Source organism: Dermacentor variabilis, chromosome 8 (genome assembly GCF_050947875.1).
Source record: "Dermacentor variabilis isolate Ectoservices chromosome 8, ASM5094787v1, whole genome shotgun sequence".
NCBI lineage: Eukaryota > Metazoa > Arthropoda > Arachnida > Ixodida > Ixodidae > Dermacentor > Dermacentor variabilis.
The window spans coordinates 108,920,876-108,939,147 of NC_134575.1; positions in this window are offsets into that span (position 1 = coordinate 108,920,876).

The window sequence follows — 18,272 nt, forward strand, 5'->3', positions numbered from 1 at the left end:
GTCCTTGCTGAGGTGTTTGTACTCCTGGCTGAAGTATGTCAGCATTACTTTCGCTTTTCCTCCATGCAATCGAACGATTCCTCTTGCAAGGGAAATTTCGCGGTCTAGCAGTAGATGTTCGTTGCCCTCTAACAGTAGATGTTCGTTGCCCTTTTACGTCTGCCGGTGTTTGGTGCTGACAGAAATAAATATATTGGAGTGAGGCGCGATGCTGACCTCACCTTCGAGCACACTCAAGGCATGGTTATCACATTGTCTTCGGCGATATCACATTGTCTTCGGATAGCATTATCGACTTGGACCTCAGGTCGATGATTGCGCCGTGTTGTTCCAGGAAGTGCTTGCCGGGAATTACGTCTCGCGAGCACCTTGAGAGGACAATGTATGTCGCAGGGCAGATCCAGTCATGAACTGTCATTCTTGGTGTGCAGTCTGTACACGGCGTTGTCGGGGGGTCCTCCAGCTGTCCGGATTTTATATTCGTCCCATGCAGTCCTATTTTTTTTCAACTATGTAGCCGAATAATGTACTGATGATGGAGCAGTCGACTTCAGTGTCGACAAGAACTGCGAGTGTGGCTGCCTAGAAGCACGGAGAGGTTTTTCGTTCTTTGCCTTGCGTTGTAGATAAGGTGCGAAGTCGAGTCATGGCTGTGTTGCGCTGTCCTAGTGATGTTTCGTCGGGTAGTCAGGTTGGCGGCGTATAAGGCTTAGGAATAGCGCCGATAACACGTAGGACTCGTAGAAGGTATGACAAAATAAGTTTCCGGCAGTTTTGACGGCAGACGTATCGTGGTTACATGTGTCTGGTTGTGCTTTCGTGTTGCGGTACCTTGACTTTCGCATTGCAAGTATGAAACATGCCCTGTGTATTTATGTGAGCAAGTTGACCCCAACCAGTCTTGCACTGAATTTTACGGCGTATAATGGCGACAGCAACCGCTGTTCGTGTGCCATTCCTGCTAGTGGCAAGTGAACGCCTTTCCAAGGAAGACGCGAGATCATGCGACTGCTTTCTTGTACTTGTGTACGAATACCCTGGCCCAAGAAAAACCTTTGGATGTAGTACAAAAATATTTTTTATTCTGTGGTAAGAACCCAATGACCATTTCACAATTTTGATTTAATCTCGTAGTTGCATCGACTATTGCTTTAGTATTTAGGTGTACCTAAGACTTTCATTGATCATACTTACTGGCAGTTTGTGCGAGAATTTTTAGAGAGATTAGTCGCATAAGGCCATATTACAACCGAGAGGCAACGGTATGACGCTAAACGAATAATGCTGTTTAGCCCAACTTATCAATCTGCGTTTTTTCAGGTAAATTAGGTTACTAGGTGCGAGGATAACATGCATTAAAATTTGTATATGCTACCACAAAGCTACATGTTTTTATTGTGGTAATTGAGCACGCGTTTACATTTTATTAGACCAGCAATTATACGGACAATCTAGGAGCATTGCCGTCGGGGTCGTCGTCGTGATGGTCCTCATAGAGTACAACCGTGATAACATCGCGGCCGTGTGCCATATGCTATGTCTTTGGGTGAGAACGTACGTGCAAGGGTGAGCCGAGACGGATGGTGGTTTGATCTCACACTCGCCACGAAGGAAGGCGGAGGGGGTGGGGCGAAGCGTGCCGTCTTCGATCGCGCGCAAGGCACCGGGTGTGTGTGTGTGTGGGGGGGGGGTTCTCTTTGCATTCTAGACCGGCGGTGGTGACATACTGTATGGTGCGGCAGAGCACAGCCACGCGTGGCCTATATCGAAAGCGATATGCGGTGCATACAGAGTCTAGGCAAACCGAGGGCTGATAGTTTCGTTTGTGCTGTGTTCTCACCGCTTAGTTGGCGGTGAGGCGAGATGCAGTAAGAAGGGCAATTAGCTGGCCACTGTTGCGGCTATTCCTCACGCCAGCGTTTTGACAGCTGGTGTCCCTGTTCATCGAGTGGGATGTATATGCTTGGTTTCTCGCGCACACGCGTGATACCATGCGTGGTAATTTAGTTACGATTGCGAATGTTGACAAGCTTATAGAGCCGATAAAGTACTATTGTTACTTCGCATATCTGTCTAATATTTTCCTGCCGCAATTATTGCTTGAACTTTCGGATGAAACTGATACATTTTTTTTTATGCTAAGCGTAACCGACACTATTTTTACCGCATATGCTGGTAGTGCGGCAAGTCGCAGCATCTGCCATGAAATGACATTCTAAGATTGAAAGCACATGCAATTATTATGACTTCCCAACTATCTTGATTGAACAGATCTTTTGTTGATTTACGTCTTACTCTGATTTCAGTGCCTCGTGCTCCATACTGGACTCGCGAATATCGTGAGTAGCACTTCTATATATAGTGCACATCCTCGCTTGCCTGCTTCGATGTGCACAGCAACGTGGAATATTGAATGAATTCTGGTGTTTTACGTGCCAAACAACCATCTGATTATGAGGAACGCTGTAGAGGGGAACGCCAGAATAATTTTCACCGCTAGGGGATCTTTAACGAGTCATAAATGCACGGCACACGGGCGTTTTTGCATCTCCTCCCCATCGAAATGCCATCGCCACGGCTGGGATTTTCACCGGCGACCTCGTTCTTAGCAGCGCAGTGCCATAACCACTAAACCATCGCGGCGGGTAGAAACGGGTATATAGAGAGAGATAGAACTGCTTCTTAGTGTGTTTCACCTTAAGTTTTGTTTTGAATGCATTTCAATGTTCGGTATTTTGTATCCGAATACATGTTTAGAAGTAGCGTGGCTTATCTTGTCACAAGGACTTGTTTCCCAATTTGGTGTGGAGATTACGGAATTTGATTTATGGCTTTGCACAAACACATATCTTACACGGAGTGAGTGATGGAGGCTTGTTGTTGATGGAGGCTAGCCTTCGTCATTCCTGTCGAAGAACCAGGCAAAGGTAGTTCACAAAAAGCGTCGTTCGTACGGAGGCAGTAAAAAATAAATTAATTACGAGAAATCTCAAAATCTGGACATGTAGAACAGACAAAAAGCGAAACGTCCATTGATGTAAAATCGTTCCGTTACATGGCAGTAAAATTATGGTACCTTTGCATTCACTGAAATTTGCTGTCAAGTGGAGGGTAAACGTCTGCCACCCAGGTATAGTAGTGAATGAAAATCTAAAGGGAAATTCGCTATAGGACAAGCGATCTATTTCTATACTGATGTTTCTATGTCTACAGTAACTGACAACGAAATTTGCTGTTGTGAAGCAAGTAATGTTCCGCCGTAGAATCATTCAGATCCTATGCGCTTGGGAAACGTATGCTGCGCAACATTTGACAGTCCGGCCAGCCGAAACGGCGCATCACGACAGAGGACTAGCCACACGATAATGACACTAAGGCCGACACGACGACAACAATTGGCTAAGGAGATCGAATATCGTATTTTTGAATAATATTTTGCCAGATCCCCAACGAGGCCGCCGAGATCAATTATAGCGAGTCGTAGTGTGACACACTTTTACGATGATGTCGCAGAGAAGTTCAGCTTGCCCACCGGCCTTCGCTTCTTTTTCATGCGATGAGCTGCTGCGCCAAAGCACGAAGTACGGAAAAGTAAGTATATAACATTAATAAATCACCAGCCCCCTTCATAAGCTGGAAACCAGTTCTAAGGAAACGAAACCAGGTGACCTGATAGAAGAAAAAAAACATGACTCTCGTAAACAATGTATAAAAGCAAACACGAGGAAGGGCACATTTTCTCATCGGAACTCTTGGTTCATCCAGTTGCAGCTTGACCGTAGGAAAAGTAAATACAATACTATGGCGTCAAGGCCGCAAAGAGGGCCCAGAGTCTAGTACTTGCCTCACGTTTGCCAAATTGCCTACAAGTAACCGAAGGTTACGATTATTTTGGACCAGCACTTATTATAAAGCAAAGACAGAACCGAAAAAATGTCTACTTCACACTGAACTCTTCCGGAATTACTGATTTTCCATATTGTTGACCCGTCCTTTCTCCTTGTTTTTTTTTGTGCTGCAATCTTATTCTCAGAATGCACGTTGTAGAAATAACATATCGCATTTGACGGCAGGGATTTTGGTGATAGCGCAAATATTTTTTTTCTTTTTCGCCTGATCAGATTGCAACGGTCGACAGTATGAGACAAGAAAAGGATGCCCCATGGGCCTAACATCTGAAAGCCCCTGCCCTAATGGAGGTTATAGGACATCGTGCAATGCTGGTGCGGCAAATGGTTATGGAAGAAAGCCTTGCGGCTGCCAAGATGGCACGTATCGGAGGAGAGACAATAAATGCGTGCTGCTTCAAGACTGCTGTGAGTATTACTTGTCCGCTTAAATTACCGCGCGTACATTTCATTCCATCTACAGTAAGCTTGCAAAAGCGCACAATAAAGCTTTCTTCCTAGAGGCACATCCAAGTGGGGATATACCGGTGTATTTCACTATTAAAGGGGCTGCCCTTTATACAGTCTAAATGTCGAGCACGTGGACCAAAATACCGCTGTAATTTGCCTGCCATGTTTTCACGCGCACTCTGCACGGAGCAACCGCAGCAGTCACCTACGCTCTCTCACTGCCTGCGTCCTTTAGTATCATTTTGTGCATTGAGGGTACCTGACTACAATTGTGACGGACAGTAATGCGCATTTAGCTATTTATTAGAAAAAGGCACACAAGCGCTTCTTACTTGCCAGCACTAAGTAAAAAGACTCAATAAAAGGTGATTGTACCAGCGACGCGCATGCCTCCACCGCTATCCTCGCCTTGGAGCTTAAAAGGGCGTTTGATAACGTCAGTCATACCGCATTCTTACAGAGGCTAAACACACTCGGCTGTAAGGCTAGGACGTATTACTCCACCGGCTATTTCTTTGCAGATAGAAAGCCGATCCCAAAAGCCCAGCAGCATGCCACAAAACCCTTCCTATTGGGAGGGCGCGGGTTCGGTGCCGCCGTCTGTTGGGCGTTGTCTTACTCACCTACGGCAGCAAAGGGTAATGTTCGCGTATGCAACGTCACCACTCCCCCGGCTGGGTGCCAGGAGGCATGAATTTTGAAAAGGTATTCGCACTCTTAAGATGCCATTTTCTCCGGCACTAAGTCTTTTCTTGGCTCGAAACAGCAGTTGCGAGGTTATTGGAATGTTATTTAAGCAGTGCACGCCGACTTAGTATTTTCCTTTAGCGTCCCTGTAAACTGTCAAGCATACGTGCATACTCAAATAGACCAAATAGAGTAGTGATTGCTGTCTTCGGAGTGTCACTGGGTTCGATAGGAATTTGGTGATGCGCGCACCTCAAATTGATCTTGCTGCATACTGTGCTCCCTGCGAGACGAGCGCCGAAATCACGTGTGGGGTGAAGGGGATATTGATGCGGAGTAGTGACGCACATTCGAAACTCCGTAATCAATACAAGGCCGCCAGTCACGACGGTCCTGCTTTCTAACCAGATGGAGAGGCGAAGACGAGTTGCTGGAACAAGGACAAATAACGTCGAGCTGAAGCTTGTGTTCGAACTCACGGCGTGGTAATTCCAACCTCCATCTGACTAGCCGCAGTGACCGCGCCGACAGGTAGTCCGGCGGCGATGGTATCATTGGTCACCTTGTGTTTCATGGGAAGCGCATAGCTCCGGGGCTTTTTGAGTTGCGGGTACTCAGCAAGCGTCTTGTACGTTGAGACCGGCCGGAACGTACGTGCGCCATATGAGGTCAGGTTGGACTGCAGGCCAAGAACAACGAGGAATGCGACGTTATCCTTTTAGCACCGATCGCGAACACTCACATCCACGTTGAAATGGCTGAGGAAGTCCGCTCCCAGTATGGCAAAGCTGACGTCGGCGATCACAAACACTCATCTGTGCTAGCGCCGCAGTTCAATGTCTAGCGTTATTGACGGGAGCCCATAGGACACGATGGCAGTGTTGTTCACTGCAATGAGCGTGGGTGTGGACTTGCTGCGTTGGTGACCTGCGGCCGTGGTGGGAACGATCGACAGCTAGTATCCGGTGTCGACGAGGAGGCAGGTGCCGCTGTTGCGGTTGACTACGGAGGATAGGCGGCTTACGCCATGGCTGTGCTCGCATGCCGCCGTTAGCGAAAGGCCGAGGCGTTTCCTGTCCATGAACAGGGCTGCGTGAAGCGACTTGCTTGTTCGCGAAAGCGACGGTGATACCAGTGCAACTGCCACGGCGAGATTGTAGGTGCGCTGCGAGACTGTGAAAGCGAATGGTTGCGCAACGTTGACGGGCAGTGTTGCCACCTATCTTCAGCTTCTCCAGTGCACTAGTAAGGCGGACGACTGTTTCCTCCAAACGCGCGAATAGGTCTCCTGGCTCTGAGATTCTCGCAGCGGCGATAGGTAGCTGTGCCGCCGATGAGCAGCCATACGAGGTCAGCGAATGCAGCTAGCTGATTGAGACTCCTCTTGTCAGAAACCGCCAGCACCATGCCTGAGGACTACGGGAGGCGCCGCAAGGACAGCTCGCGCATAGTTGGAAGCTAGCTCTCGTTTGCGAAGTAGCCTTCCAGCAACTGACGCAACCGATGCTGGAGTTGCGAGAGTTCTTGGTCGCCGAGTTCCTCAGAGGAGAGCTGTTCGAGACTACTGAGTTGCAATGGCTCCAGACGCTTCAGAACCGTGCGTTTAAGGCCGCCGTATGCTGCGGCCGAAGACGTAACCACTAGCAAGTCGTCTGTAACATCGGCGATGTCGGATGGTAGCGCGGCGACGACGTGCAAATACCTTGCTGCCAGTGAAGTGGTGTGCCGGAGCTGAAAACTGGTATTTACTTCCTTAAACCAAATTCAAGGCTTCTTGTGTCAAAAGCTGAGAAGCTGCAGCTCTGCGGCAATAGAAGGACATGTGTAAGGACAGGAGTAGGGGCAGCATCGTCCATGGCAGTGTTCGAAAAACAAAACTTAAATGTCCTGGATGACCACTTGGGAGCTCGGTTTAGCGAAGGCAAGTAATGCACGTTTTGGCACGTTGAGAACAGAGAGTGGACTGTGTTTATTCCATAGTAAAAACAGGTTTGCCGAGCGGCTGTGATGGCACACCAATCGGGCAGCCACCTCACATCTAAAAGCAGGGGGCAATGACCCATACGTAGGCAAGGCGAGGTAACTAGATATCCTTGAAGCCGGGAGAACGTATAGTGACGGACGGGCGTTACAAACTATATAAAGTGCAGAAAATAATTGATTTTATTTTTGAAGGGTAATTTTTGTCATAAAATATGGTAAAAATGAAAGTTGTGCCAGCTGTCATATGTAAGTAAAGAATTGCTGATAAGAGGAAAGCTTTGGTATTTATGTAGCTAAGTGTGAGAGCTATCAAATGAACTTGAATAAATGCACTGAGATAAATACTGCCATTTAGGAAAAATTTCGAAATTTGACCAACTTGCTTTGCAAAATGAGCAGTAAATGAAAAAATATCGCATCAATTACTTTTGTTCTAGTTCATTTCTCACATTTCTATGTCTGGAACGAGTGGGCAGAATTTCATGATACAATATTTATTAAAGTGTTATCAAAGTTTATGGAACATGAGGTAGAGTTTTGAGTTTAACGTGAACGATTGTTCAAACCATGCGAAAGATTTCAAAAACAACACCGAAGCCCACAATGCACCAGCACAAAAACGGGAGCCTCCATGATATGCGCTAGAGTCTAGTTTTGTTCGTCTGGCTGCTGTGCGGCAGCATAATGAGAAAAAAAGGTATTTTGAATAATACGTCTATAATAGAAATAATTTAAATCCTAGTTCCTCAATGCGAGAGTATGGGTTCGAAAACTCCCTGTAACACCTAAACTAATGGTCGCAGAAATATTTCTTTTTGTTTACGACATGTTGCGGAACGTTTAGGCTTACATAAAATGCAAAAAAACAATAGAATGCAAATTTTTAGCAAAAAATTGAATATTTGACTATTTAGCAAAAAATTGACTAAGGCCTACCACCTTAGACTAATAGTCTTGAAGGAACGCACGCTAGACGATAAACTCTATTCTAAAACTGTCTACTGTCTCAAAATACTGCGTTCACTACTGTTAACTAGATGGCTAGCGAATCAGATTTGGAGATTTGATTACTCGAACTTAGATGGCACAGGGAAGTTGCCCGCTTTTCGGCGCATCGTTGTGTTACGTCATACTAAAGCGTCATCGAATAGCGGCCCGCAAAGGCTTCGCGTGTAGAACGCGCTGACGCTAACGCAAGCATTTTAACATTTACTAGAACACTCTATTAAGAACTGCTCTCTAAAATGGCGCTATAAGGAATTCTTAGGGAAGAAAAGTTTGGCAGAGCGCTGCTGTACACATGCCCAAAAAGGGCTCGTCAACGTGATGCCGCAAAGCAGAATTTTTTTAGTGGCATGAGCATCCAGAGATGTTTCTCTTGCAGCACTTCCGATTCTCCACCTGTGAAGATTAGGGACGAAATTCCAAATACCTCAGAAAAAAATAGAAAGAACGCTACGGTACAAAATTGAAGGGGTTCACTATAAATATGATATCACATGGTTCTTTATTTACTAGTTGAGTTACTGAAGTGTTGGTAACAGTTAACATTAATTAGACATCACTGGGATGACCGTGGACGAAATTACAATAAGGAATGAAATACATAAAAAATAGTACATTACAAAATAATAGGATTAATATAGATGAGTTATCAATTATTAAGTACATAAAAGTTGGGTTACTGAAATGTTTGGCATAATTAGAATTACCTAGAAATCACTGAAGCGAGCGGGGCCGAACTTCTAAATAAACAAGAAAATCTAGGTGAAGTAGTACTGTACAAAACTCATGGGTTTGCTTATATATACACAATATCACAGCAAAAGCTGAGCTACAATTTCAGTTACTGAAGTCTCTCCAACAATTAGAATTACTTAGAAACCGCTGAGAAGACCAGAGTCTAAATTCAAGATAAACAAGAAAATGTAGATAAAATAGTACTGTACAAAACTCATGGTTTCATTATATATATATATATATATATATATATATATATATATATATATATATAATAAGGCAGACACATATTAGAACAACGCGCGCAGGTTCATGCGCCCCCTCAAGAGGACAACGGCGCATTGGAGGAAAAGCCGACGAAATGATGGCACGTGTTTTCGCCGCACGCACTTGCATCGTAAATGGCCGTTGTCAGCATCCGCAAGAAGAAGAAGAGGTGAAGCGACGCTCGAGAGAGAAGGCATTCTTGATCTCCTGTTCAGAACGCGGCAGTGTTTTTTTATTTACCCCTAGGGCACAGCTTAGCCCACAATAAATAGTTGTGTCTGGACTCCCTTAATTGTTCGTTACAATTCTGGTGGAGGTGCTAGGTAATGATTCCCAGCCCAATTTGAGTTGGAGAAAGCAGCCCGGAACCACGCCATCTCAGACCTAACGAGTTCACGCCTGTACACCAGCGCAAGAGCCAGCGCCTACGTGGTGAGCCGCCTGAATTTCCTCTTTTGTAGGAGCAAACTATAATAGCAGCAGCAGACAATCGTGAAATGACATCCCAGACATCCTCAACCCGCATCGTCGTTGATCAGCCGCGGACGCTCGAGCCTTTTCACGGCGATACCTTCGAAGACGCCGAGGACTGGTTGGAAGGCTTCGAGCGCGTCGCTGACTACAATGGATGGGACGAAAACCGGAAGTTCCGCAACGTTTACTTCGCGTTGCAAGACTGTGTGCGAACGTGGTTTGAAAACCATGAAGCTGTGTCCTCCTGTCGTGGGATGACTTCCGACGGGAGCTGTTGGCCACGTATCCGAGCACAGACCACCAGGAAAAAGCTGAAGCCGCTTTGCAAGCAAGAAGCCAACGAAACAACGAAAGCGTGGCAATGCATATCGAAGATATGTCCCGCTTATTCCGCCGGGCCGATGCGAGCATGAGCGAGGACAAGAAGCTTCGGCACCTGATGCGCGGTGTGAAGCAGGAACTTTTTGCCGGTTTGGTTCGCAGCCCTCTACGCACCGTCGCCGAATTCCGCTCCGAGGCGACAACTATGGAAAGGACTCTTCAACAGCGTGGGAGACTCTACAACCGCGATATGAACGTCGCCTCTATGGATACGATGTCGACAATGTTCGGGAACAGCGTCGAGGTCTTACAAGAACTCATAAGATCTGTGGTTCGAGAAGAGCTCCAGAGGCAACAGCTGAACAACGGCCCCACAGCGGTCTCTTCGTTAGCAGAAGTGGTTCACGAAGAAGTGAGACAAGCAGTCCGCGAACAGCACCTGCTAGCGCAGTCGGAAGTGTCGTCACCGGTACGGCCGACGGTATCGTACGCCGAGGTACTCAGAGGATCTCCAGGACGCACTTTCATCGCGGCAACTGCGCATGTACCCAAACCTGGGTTCTTGCCGTCTCCGCCGGAGACGAGATTCCGGAAGGCTGACATATGGCGCACTCCTGATAGAATCCCACTGTGCTAACACTGCGGCGAAGCTGGTCATCTCTACACGATGTGTGAATACCGCAGAGCGGGACTTCGGAGTTTTCCGTAAAAGCTCCTTGCCCAAGAAAGGGTGAGCGCCCTTTCGAGATCCAGGAGTATTTGTCAACGCGCCAAAGCCCGCAGTCTTCACACCAACGTCAACCTCGGTCAGCGGTGCCGCTGAGATATCGATCACCGAGCTCGCGTCCATGCTCAAGCTCCCCAAGGCGACGCCCCCAAAGCCCACGTAGGAAAAACTAATACCGGCGACCTGTGGCGGTGAGGCCGCTGTCGACGCAAGAACAAAGCCTCCAGCGCTGATTCTGAAATATAACATCGGACACGAGAGCAGTTGCAAAAAGAGGGACGTAGGTTCCGATTTATGTGTGCTTATAGACGGCTGCGAAATTACTGCTTTAGTAGACACAGGCGCAGACCATTCCGTTATGAGTAAAATACTTGCCAGAAGACTGAAAAAAGTGCTGACTCCTTGGAGAGGACCGCAAATTCGAACCGCCGGTGGACACCTTATCAACACGGTGGGCAGGTGTACTTCTCGAATCTGAATACGCGGCTTTACATACGTTGCCAGTTTCATTGTCCTGTCAGAATGTTCAAAGGATTTAATTATTGGAATTGAATTTTTGCAGGCGAACGGTGCAGTTATCAACTTGCACGAATCCTGTGTGTCGTTCTCAACGAAGCACGCCATCGCGACGTTCGAGTGTGAACAAGAATTTGGTGCTCTTCAGATTATAGATGACAACGTCACGATACCCCCAAGATCCAGCATAGCTGTCGCCGTAAGAAGCACTGTATTCAGCGACAATGAAGAAATAGCAGACGGTAACACTGGGCTCTTACTCGAAAAAGGAATCTGTATGGCAAGGGGTCTGGTTCGGCTGCGTGGCGGGTGTTCGAATGTCTTCCTGACTGATTTTGGAAATGAAGTCCAGCATGTTGCGAAGGGAACCGTCACTGCCCACCTCAACAATTGCGAACAGATTACGGATTTGAGCCCTTCCGATGCTGCACTACTGGATTCTGACAACGTAGACTCCATACTCGCATCTGTCAACATCAAAGCAGCACTATCACCGAGTCAGAAGCAGCAAATAGAGAACCTTGTACGAGAATTTGCCTCGTGTTTCTCAGCGACACCGAAAGTCCGGAGAACATCCATCGCCGAACACCGTATCATTGTCGACGAAGCTGTGAGGCCTATTTGCCAGCATCCCTACCGAGTGTCACCGAAGGAGAGAGAGATCATGAGCAAACAAGTCGAAGAAATGCTTAGAGACGACGTAATTCAACCATCGACCAGCCCGTGGGCTTCGCCTGTCGTGTTGGTAAAGAAAAAGGATCAGACCTTGCGCTTCTGCGTTGATTATCGGAAGCTAAACGTCGTCACAAAGCGGGATGTCTATCCCCTTCCGAGGATCGATGACACCCTCGATAGACTACGTGATGCGAAATTCTTTTCCTCTCTCGACCTCAAAAGCGGATACTAGCACATAGAAGTGGACGAACGATATCGTGAGAAGACAGCATTCGTCACACCTGACGGACTATACGAATTCAAGGTACTTCCGTTCGGCCTCTGTTCCGCACCTGCCACCTTTCAGCGGATGATGGACACTGTGCTCTCCGGGTTAAAGTGGCAGTCCTGTCTGGTTTATCTTGACGACGTTATGATTTCTTCTACCATCTTTGATCAGCATGTGGAACGACCAAGGACTGTGCTCAAAGCTATTAGTTGAGCAGGACTGAAGATAAAGCCACAAAAATGTCACCTCGGCTTCCATGATCTCCTTTTCCTCGGCCATGTGATTAGCTCCGAAGGCATCCGTCCTGACCCTGAGAAGACCACAGCAGTAGAAAAGTTTCCTAGATCAACTGATAAAAAGGCCGTTAGGCGATTCCTAGGACTTTGTGCCTACTACAGGCGTTTCGTCAAAAATTGTTCAATGATTGCCGAGCCATTAACGCGATTAACGAAAGAAGATATGCCTTTCGTCTGGCAAAGTGAACAAGAAGATGCATTCAATGAGCTATGACGGCGACTTCAAAACCACCCGGTCCTTGCCCACTTTGATGAGGAAGCGGAAACAGACATCCACACAGACGCCAGCAATTTAGGACTCGGTGCCGTCCTCGTTCAATGGCAAAACGGAGAGGAAAGAGTGATTGCAAACGCCAGCCGCACTCTTTCGAGGGCTGAAACCAACTATTCAGCCACCCAAAAATAATGCCTCGCAGTAATAAGGGCCATAGGAAAATTCCGACCATACTTATACGGTAGACCGTTCCGAGCAATCAGCGACCATCACTCATTGTGCTGGCTTGCAAACCTGAAAGATCCTTCTGGACGACTTGCTAGATGGAGTCTGAGGCTGCCGGAATACGACGTAACGGTCGTGTACAAGTCAGGTCGCAAGCACAGTGACGCTAACTGTTTATCACGTGCGCTGGTCGAATATACTCCTGTGAAACATGGACATGACTTTCCGTTTCTTGGAGCCGAGACCACATCTTAGATGGCCGAACACCAACAGTCTGGCGCCGAGTTGCTCCTGCTCATCAGGCACCTCGAGGGACAGCCCGTCCATGTTCCGCGAGTTTTCTCCCGGGGATTGTCATCGTATGCGATGAGAAATGGCGTCCTGTACAAAAGAAATTTTGAGCACAGCACAGAGAAATTTCTACTCGTCGTTCCTTCAGCTTTGCGATCCGAAATCTTAGGAGCCTGTCACGATGACCCATCAGCAGGACACCTCGGAGTGAGCAGAACGTTCGCCCGAATTCATGCTAAGTACTACTGGCCAAAGCTATTGACTTCAGTACAGCATTATGAACGAACATGTCGGGATTGCCAAAGACACAAAACGCCTCCATTAAAACCCACAGGCCTCCTTCAACCAATAGAATCCTCAGGAGCCCCGTTCGAACAAGTAGGAATGGACTTGCTCGGTCCCTTTCCGACATCGTCATCAGGGAAACGATGGATTGTAGTAGCCACGGATTACCTAACCCGATATGCCGAGACATCCTCGCTCATCAATGCAACGGCTGTTGAAGTGGCTGAATTCTTTGTCACCAAGATAGTATTACGACACGGTGCCCCTGAAATTATTATCACGGACAGAGGAACTTCGTTCACAGCCGATTTGACGCAATCCATTATGAAACTGACTCATACCAGCCACAGGAAAACAACTGCCTACCACCCTCAAACTAATGGGCTAACCGAGCGATTGAACAGGACGCTGACCGATACGTTGTCAATTTACGTAGACTAAGCGCACCGAACATGGGACAAGATACTACCCTATGCAACATTCGCCTACAATACCGCATTGGAAGAGACCACTCAAGTAACGCTATTCCAGCTTGTTTTTGGTCGAACAGTTACTACACCCTTGGATGCAGTGCTGCCTGTCAGCGACACTACAGAACAGAACCCTGACATCAGCGACTTTACACAGAGGGCCGAAGAAGCACGTCAGGTGGCGCGACATCGCATTCAACAAAGGCAGCGCATCGACGCGGACCGATAGAACCTGCGGCGAAGGGAAGTGGAGGATGCCCCAGACGACAGAGTATGGGTGTGGACTCCCGTGCGGACGCACGGCCTGTCCGAAAAGCTTTTGCGCCGTTATTTCGGCCCTTACCGAGTACTTCACCGCATCAGTCCCCTGAATTACGAAGTTACGCCAGAAGGACATGTGAGCTCTTCACGATGCCGGCGTCACACAGAAACTGTACATGTGGTCAGACTGAAGCCATATTATGACAGGCAGTGAATATTCGACCAAACATCTATTCTGTGCCATATACCACTTCAGTATGGACAACAGCTTGTGAACAATTTAGTCGCTGTACGCATCGGGACGATGCGTTCTGGAGGGGGGATAATGATACAAGGCAGAAACATATTTAAACAACGCGCGCAGGTTCATGCGCCCCCTCAAGAGGACAACGGCGTATTGGACGAAAAAACGACGAAGTGATGGCACGTGTTTTCGCCGCACGCACTTGCATCGTAGATGGCCGTTGTCAGAGTCTACAAGAAGAAGAGGTGAAGCGACGCTCGAGAGAGAAGGCCTTCATGATCTCCTGTTCAGAACGCGGCAGTCCTATTTTATTAACCCCTAGGGCACAAGTTAGCCCACAGTAAATAGTTGTGTCTGGACTCCCTTAATTGTTGATTACGATATAAATATATATATATATATATATATATATATATATATATATATATATATATATATATATATAGTGTTAGAGCAATAGTTTAGCAACAAGTTCAGTTAATGCAGTGACTCCAATAATTTGAACTACATAGCAATCGCTGAGAAGACTAGGGGCGAAATTGAAGATAAACCAGAAAACAATGGTAAAATATACTACAGAAGAAAATTCATGGCTTTCACTATATATATAATATCACAGCATAAGATTAGTTAAAAGTTCAGTTAATGAAGTTTCTGGACTAATTAGACTTTATTATAAATCTCCGCACACCAAATTATAGAATCGTAGAGTTTAGAGACCCGCCACGTGAACACTTCTTTGGCGAAATTCCCGGCAACCCGGAAGAAAAAAGCGGAAGTAATGACGTCACTAATGCGTTACACTCAAGAAGGTAATAATAATAATAATAATAATAATAATAATATTTGGGGTTTTACGTGCCAAAACCACTTTCTGATTATGAGGCACGCCGTAGTGGAGGACTCCGGAAATTTCGACCACCTGGGGTTCTTTAACGTGCACCTAAATCTAAGCACACGGGTGTTTTCGCATTTCGCCCCCATCGAAATGCGGCCGTCGTGGCCGGGATTCGATCCCGCGACCTCGTGCTCAGCAGCCCAACACCATAGCCACTGAGCAACCACGGCGGGTACTCAAGAAGGTGGAACGAGATTTAACTGGCTAATTAATCGAAAAAAAAAAATTGCCTCCGAGCTCGGTTGGCGCGTCGCGTTTGGCTAAAGTTCACCTAAAGAACACCAACGCAGAGGTGCGAATGCCACTAAAGGACACCAAAGTGAAAGATTAGGGTCTCCTACCATGTTTTTATTATACGTATGGAACTCCATTCTCCCCGGCATCTTCGAGAAGCCAGTGCGAGAGCTGTCAGCGGGCAGGCACCTTTAATTCCATTTGAAAGGTGGCAGTCAGCTATTCCCCCCACCCACACACACAAAAATTCGGTTTCATGTGGCATCATAATCCATATTTAGTGCGTACACATCACTTGCGCGTGATGAATTTCCGCACTTTTGTGACGTTGCATGACAGAGGCGAAGAAGGCGCAACCAGAGCAGATTTTGATCAGCATAGGAGGGATACTAGCCAAAAAGGCATACAATCGTGAAGAAATATTTTTGTGTTGTTCGGTCTAATCATTCATAATGAGTGTTTACCGGTAATATATCAGATGGAGAGTTTTCACGGTTTTCTTGACGTCGCGTGGCAGAAAGATGAAGGGGGCTTGCGCCGAAAAAAGTTTGACCGATCGTGGATGGCTAGAGGAGGAAACGAAACAGAACTGCTTTCCAGCGAAGCTGTGAGCCACTCGCTAGTCGGCGTCTTTCGTGTCCGCGTCCGCAAGCAAATATGTGGGCTGTTCCCGGCGGTAGCGCAAGGACAGCAGCAGTGGCTCGTCACCCCGTCAGGCAGAGGCTTCGAGCAATCAACAAAGTGAAGCCAACTGTGCATATACTACTTGTAATCACGTAGACAACATACAGAAAAGCATAGATTTGAATAATGAATAAGCACAACCGTATCTTCTCAACCGCATGCATAATTAATGATAAGGCGCTCTTGATAATGCAAAGCATGTAGCGCTCCTAGGATATGTTTCCCGATAAAGATTACTGTTACACAAGTTGCCGCTACGATTGAAGCTTGCCACGGACTGAGTGCCCTCCCTAGCTTTTCACATATAGAAGATACAGCCTAGCAATTGATTTCAATGTTGTTGCAGCCCGGCTATGGGCGGGGGCATGCTGTCAAATTTACCAATTACTGCCATTACTCTAAATTATCATTACTACCATTCCTCTAATGAAATAAAGCATTTCATGACTCGCTCTGAGTTATAGTGGTGGTTCTCAACAGCTTCGCTGCACATCCACGGATTGCGAGTCAATATTTTTAATAGCTTCACCTGTTTGAACCCCAAGTGAAGTTGTCGGATGACGCATAATTCTACAGGGTTCACTACTGAGGCACTTTCTGCTGGGATCAAATGCATACCTATTTTTAAATTACGGGGTTTTGCGTGCCAAAACCACTTTTTGATTACGAGGCACGCCGTAGTGGAGGACTCCGGAAATTTCGACCACCTGGGATTCTTTAACGTGCATCGAAATCTAAGTACACGGGTGTTTTCGCATTTCGGCCCCATCGAAATGCGGCCGCCGTGGCCGGGATTCGATCCCGCGACCTCGTGCTCATCAGCCCAACACCATAGCCACGGAGCAACCACGGCGGGTGCATACCTATTTTTTTATAAGGCTGATTAATACCAACAAAAAACTTCCAAGCTTTTACAAAAGTAAAGTAGATACAAAGTATACAAGAGGAATGGTGACAGTGGTCCATAGGGATATCCGATAGCAACATAGGAGAAATGTTTTGAGCGAAAACCAGCCATTCCTTTTGCAACTTATGCTGAGCTTAAGAAAACGTTGGAGTAATGCAACACATTTCAATTACTTCAATCCCATGGGCCACATTCAATCGGGACCAAGTTGGCGTGGCATACGATTTATGGAGCGGTAAAGGCGTCCTCCGAACCCAATTTATTTACCGGGGTTGAATTTCTCGATTGTGACTGGCGCTCTTCCACAGCTTGTAGAAAGAAGCTAATCGCAACTGGGAAACTTTATTCTTACGTTGCTTGGTCATGTCTAAAATTGCCCCGTCTGACTAGGCTAATAACCATTTCAATAACGGTAATTTTAATCAATTTTTAATGAAAAAGAACAACAACAAAGATTACCAGATTTCCCTAAAGCTGGCACGGCCAGTAGGCGAAGCCACAGTGGGCAAGTTTGGCACCATTTTGAGATTTCTTACAATGGACATACAAGCTTTCCACTTGGTGAAAAAAGTGTACCAAGGATGCAAATTTCGTTTCGGCTGATTTCGGTGCTCATCCTTCTTTATTAGAAACAATAACCGATGGTACCTTTTGTCTCGTTATTATTTTCTCAGTTGTTGCTTGCCACTTGCTGAAACATGCTTCGCAATTGTCTCTCCTAGGTATTGTTTTCATTTGCGTGTACCATATTTCATATACTATTTACGTGCGTCGGTAACGACTTCTTAAGAAATTACTAAATATTTTGTGCCGTATATATTGTGCGCACAGACAAATCCATGATTGTACAACTCTTTACATCGAGTGCTGTCTGGTTTCTTGGCAAATACATAATAAAATTTATTGTGTTCTTATTTTTATTCCCAGGAGTTCGGAAGCCGAAGAGTTCGGAAAGAAGGGCTGCCGCTGTAAACACACAATTTGTCCATACGCACAACAAGCTTCTTAACATGGTGCCGTGCAAATAAATGTAGAAGCTAAAGAAATGTGTGCCTCCTTTGTGTTTCGTGTAGAAATGAAAACACACCAAATACATAAACTCAACATATGACATGCAGCTAATTTAGAGCTTCCATCGAAAAAAGTTGGCAGTTGGCGCCTGTTTCTGTGTTTCCGTTGTGATATTTCGCATCGTTACTTAATATTAAACTAGTACTTTTATAACGGAAACGAGGCACCACGAAGCG